Source organism: Cynocephalus volans, chromosome 9 (genome assembly GCF_027409185.1).
Source record: "Cynocephalus volans isolate mCynVol1 chromosome 9, mCynVol1.pri, whole genome shotgun sequence".
In the NCBI taxonomy this organism is placed as follows: domain Eukaryota; kingdom Metazoa; phylum Chordata; class Mammalia; order Dermoptera; family Cynocephalidae; genus Cynocephalus; species Cynocephalus volans.
In genome coordinates, this window is record NC_084468.1 from 73,251,321 (window position 1) to 73,256,808 (window position 5,488).

General features: G+C 37.9%; 1 pseudogene; it reads left to right on the top strand.

The window, feature by feature from the left end:
- The first annotated feature begins 1,612 nt into the window (after positions 1–1,612).
- Positions 1,613–1,921, top strand: LOC134386587 (10 kDa heat shock protein, mitochondrial-like; annotated as a pseudogene).
- Positions 1,922–5,488: the final 3,567 nt, after the last annotated feature.

The window sequence follows — 5,488 nt, forward strand, 5'->3', positions numbered from 1 at the left end:
AAGTGAGAACATGTGATGTTTCTCTTTCTGTGCCTGACATTTCACTTAAAATAATTTTCTCTAAGTCCATCCATGTTGCTCTGAATGGTAGTATTTCATTTTTTTTTTTTTTTATAGCAGAGTGGTATTCCATTGTGTAGATATACCACATTTTCCTTATTCACTCATCTGATGATGGGCATTTAGGCTGAATCCAACTAATGATTTATTTTTTACTTCCTAATGAGAAGTCAGTTGGAATAGAGGTAGTCCAGGGCTATATAACAGGTCTATTGTGCAATTCTGACCCAGACTCTTACCATCCTTTCTTTCAACCATCCTTGGAGTGTGCCCTTTACTATGGTCAGCTGGTGGCTGCTGGAGCTCTGGCTATCACATCTGCTATGCAGGCAGGAAAAAGCAGATGAGCAAAAGCAAACTCCACATGCCAGTAGAATTTGTCTCCTTTCAAGGAGATTTCTCAAAAGTCTCAACCAAAAACTTCTAATTATATCTCATTGACCAGAACTGTATTATATAAATTCTCAATCTGAATAGGAGTCTGGGAAATGTGTTCTCTTTTTTTCTAGCTGTGTATATTGCTAACCCCACAGGAACAAAAGGATATGCTGGTAAGGAAGAAGTGGATAATAGATATTGGATAGGCTACTAAAGATATTGGAGCAAGTGAAGATATGCAGTGGGCATTAGCAAAAGTGGCTTTACTCATTTAAATTAGGCTTGCAAATGAATTGAGAATGCATGTAACTACAGAGAAATGGAGACTACACAGACTTGAAATTGGGTTTACAGCATGTGCCTTTTGGGTAGCCTCCCAGCTCATGTATGGGTAATGATTAATGCTGATGTGGTATTTACTATGGACCTGGATCTTTATACATATATTCACTCATTTAACCCTTAACCACAACTCTGAGAAGTTGGTATGGCTATTTTTTCACTTTCAAGAAGTGGAAATTGAGAGTCAACTAGGGTGCTTAAGTTCCACAACCATTAAGCTGGTAAGGTTTGAGCTCAGTCTGCCTTCAGAGTCTCTTTTCTTAATCACCAATGCAAGTAGAGAATGTCTTCTAAAAAAAAGCAAAATGAAAAAAAACCAACTTCCAAGTTCCCTGGGTGGAATATGTTAACTATGAAATCTTACAAATTCATTTAAACTTGTTGTGTCTCTGTGATACACTGTTCAAAATAAGGAGAATAAATAGCAGATGGTGGGATCTGTTAGAATATAAACCCAATAAGGGAAAGCCCTGCCATTTTTCTGGCTGCAGGAAGTTCCTAATTTAGTGTTTCAAATATTATGAGAGTACTTGGCAAATCACATTTGTTAGTGAAGCCTACAGTTTAACATTCCCAGATATCAAGCCTTATCATATAAATATGCTACATTTTAAGAGCTTCCTTTACAGATGGAGCTAAAATTCTCATCTTTAGTCAAAATGAGAATAAGTTGTTTATAAAAACACTTTAAGCCGGTAGGGAGGTGAGGGAGCTTGCGGGCTGCTCAGGTTTTTCACGCGGGTCCCCAGGGACCGACTGCGGGTCGCATCTGTCCTTGCTGTGGCGGCTGCAGCAATAGGGCAGAAAACGAACTGTGGTGGCGGGAGGCGTCATGGCAGGACAAGCATTTAGAAAATTTCTTCTGCTCTTTGACCACGTATTGGGTGAAAGGAGTGCAGCCGAAACTATAACCAAAGGAGGCATTATGCTTCCAGAAAAAGCTCGAGGAAAAGTATTGTAAGCAGCAGTAGTAGCTCTTTGGTCGGGCTTTAAAGGGAAGGGTGGAGAGATTCAACCAGTTAGTGTGAAAGTTGGAGATCAAGTTCTTCTCCCAGAATATGGAGGCACCAAAGTGGTTATAGACGACAAAGATTATTTCTTATTTAGAGATGGCAACATTCTTGGAAAGGATGCAGACTGAAATAAATCACGGTTGAAATGGCATCACTCAAAGCTGCCCATTCCACTGAAGTTCTGAAATCTTTCATCATGTAAATAATTTCCGTGTCTCCTTTCTATAAACTAAGGATATCTCAACTAATGAATCTAGTGTCTGAAATTTAGTTTCATTGTATTGATATAAATATTTCTAAATGAAAATATGTAAATAAATTAAAAAAAAAACCAAAAACTTAAAGCCAAATGGTCACCAACCAAACAGCTTGCACTTATCTAAGAGAAAACACATATAATCAGATTGCATGCATGTGTTTGTATACACACACACATACATGTGTATGTATTTTACATGCATATATTAAAAACCCACATGCTTATAAAAGAAGAAAAGCCTGATCATTTTTAGAGCATCTGTTGGGAGATGTGAACATTACCCAGACACACTTCAAGGAAGACAGAGAGGGTAGATACTAACTGATTACGAAGAAGTGCAAGCTGTCTACACAAGATCAGGCAAAACACAGCTTTGAGCCATTTCAGTGTTAGGATAACGGCAATTTAGGTGCAAATGTGAGAGGGAAGGAGGAGGTGGCAATTACTGTGGTGGACTGGCCAGTGACCAAATAATTTTCAGTATTAACCTTGTCTGCCAAGGCAAGATGATGGTGGCACTTATCTCCTTTTTGCTTTCTCTGCCAACCTGCAAGGGATTAGGAGAGAGATGGGTGGCACCTATAGCTGCTTCTGATTGGCTGCTCTCCCATCTCATGGAAGAAAAAAAAGGGGGGAATCAATAGGTGGGTTCATAGTTCCATGAGACTGAATGGTATGTCTACTATAAACCCTAGGGGGCTGCTTTTTCTCCTCCTTTGTGTTAATGCCAAAAATGTTGACCCTTCACTCTGCCCTCAAAGAAGCTCCTCTGCCAGGGTTGGTGGCTACAGCTTTCAACCACACACACTCAAGAATCAGTAAGTATTTTCCCGAGTAGTTTGCATCTTTGCCTGTGGGCTTCATTGTTGGGTGGTTGCTCTTTTCTTCATGTTCAGTTTCATGACAAACTGTCATAAAAGTGACTGTGAGGGTCAAATGAAGGCTGCCACTCCTCAAGCCCTCCGCGGTACGTGTGGGCTGCTTCCTCACCTGCATTTGCTATAGGGGTGCTCAGGGGGTCGTTTGAGGCTCTTCGCGGGTGGGCGGGGGGATAACCCCATAATGAAACAAAACTCCATAAGGAATATCACCTCTTAGAACATACTCATGTTGTTATTGTCAAAATCATTAGAGCAACAAGCTTAGCTAGACAAAATCATAGAAATATAGGAACTTGACTGCCTTTTGATTTCAGTGGAAGAGAGAAGTTTTTCATCTTGTTATCTTGTCATTGCTTTGTAGTTGTGAAAATTTGTGTTATGTCCATGAAAACATATATTTCCCCAAGGCTAGCAGAGTTGAATGAGTGAAAAAAGGACAGTGATGCTTATTTATTTCCTCTCTTTAATAGAAGTTTTACTTGATATGTTCTGTGAAAACTTTGTAAAAGATACTCACTGATGTTTGGAATTTCAAAAACATCTACTTTTTAAACTCTTTACAAAAATTTATTTTCCTGGCCATTAGCGTTTTGGAGCAAGACTATTCAAATGTATTTCTACAGCAACAGGACACAAAATGTTAAATAGGGGAGTCAAATCTGATACTTTGATTATTAAAAGCAAACAGCTACTTATGTATTTTGGGACATTCCAGTTCTTAGTATCTCTTTTCTCTTTAGAAACACCCAAACCTCATTAATTTGGATGGTATTAATTAGCAATTTGTCATAGTTTAGGCTGTGTGAAATTGTCCTAGCCGGCTCTTTAATCAATGATAGAGGGAACAGTTCGTGAAAAAAAATTGTGGAAAGAATGCTTCAAAGAATAATGAGAAGACACCATTTTTAACTATTCACTCATTGTCTTCCCAGAAATATTTTGGAAGTATATTTGCCTTCAAACAAACTGTGGTTACAAGGTTTTCTACTTTACCTATTAGATTAGTACTTTATTCAACAAATATGCACTGAAAATCCATCTTGTCCCAGGAACCGTGCGAGGCACTAGAGATATTAAAATGAATCAGAGAGTTTTCGGTTTTTGGAGGGCTCAAAGTCTAGTGACATGATAGAGAGGAAATAAATAAATCACTATAAAAAAATTAATGTTCTTATACATCTATGAACAAAGTACTGTGTAGGTCACTGTTTTCAAGAGACAAAAGGCTTATGGATTTGCTCAGGAGGTGACATTTAATTTAGGTTTTGGGGGAGGAGTAAGAGGTTTTGAAGTACTGAAGTAAGCAAATACTTCACTGGACAGAAGTAATCAGGAAGGCAGATCCCCAGAGTTAGTTGTGAAATGGCTTGTGTTTATCTGGACATGGTGTGTCTGAATGGTGGGTCTGGTGTGCTAACCTGTTGTGTCCTTGTGGTATGTAACCTAGGCTGTGTGTGGGTGTGACAAGGGTGTTAGTGATGATGGGGTGGCCAGAGATGAAGCTGGAAAGGATGATTGGGACCCTAGACCTCAGAGCTTATGTTTTCTCTCCTCTGCCATCAGGGTACCGTGGGGATTAAGTTTGGGAAACACTGAGCCAATGGAAAAAACACTGGACATCATCATTTCTGAAGCTTTCTGAGCTGCAGTTTATATAAAATGATGTACTGATACCTACCTGTCAGGACTAAAGGGAAAACAAATTTGGGAAAAACAAAACGTCCCTAGTAACCTACTTGGTACATAGCTGACTTAGGTACTTTCCTTTCCCTCTTCAAATGCTATTTACAGGAATCCTTCAGGAATTGTTTTAGTAAGTGAACAAACTCCCTAACTGAATCTTTTCTTGTTTGTTTGTTTTGTAAATATGAGTCATGGCCTTATCCATATAATTGTATAAGCCTTCCAAATTTCTTTGGTTATAGAAATATGAGCAGAAAATCTGGAAGTTAGACAATTTGGATTAGGCTGAATTGGATCTGCCATTCTGATGCAGATTGGATTTAAACTCATGAAAAGTTTTTGCAAAATTTTATCCTCAGTCTTTATTCCAAGTAGAAATAATAACACCTTTTCAATCTATCTTCTTATGGGGAATCTTTGAAGGATAATCTTTGAAGGATTAAATAGTGTATGCGAAAGTGGTTTAGAAAGAGCCATACAAAAGTAACAATAACAATACCTTACAAAATCCTTAATCTGGTAAATGTGGGTTATTTCTAATTCTTACCACCTTATCACATTTCAATAATCTGTTGTAATAGAAATCTCTGAATGAAAATGTGAGTACCTTTGACAAGTTCTTTAAAGATGACGAGGACTCAGTTCCAAACATAGGTTAGAGATCATTCTTTTTCCATTTGTTTATTATAGTTATAACATGTGGTAAAACTTTATTGCGGAACAATGCTTTTCATATTTATTTTATTAAATCCTGGAACTCTTAGTGTGTTAGCCAAGATTCATTGGTCAATTCTACAGTAGTTAGTACATTTTATAGCAGCTATTTAAAAAACAGTCGTTAAGTTCTTTAAAGAACTATGTCAATTACTTAT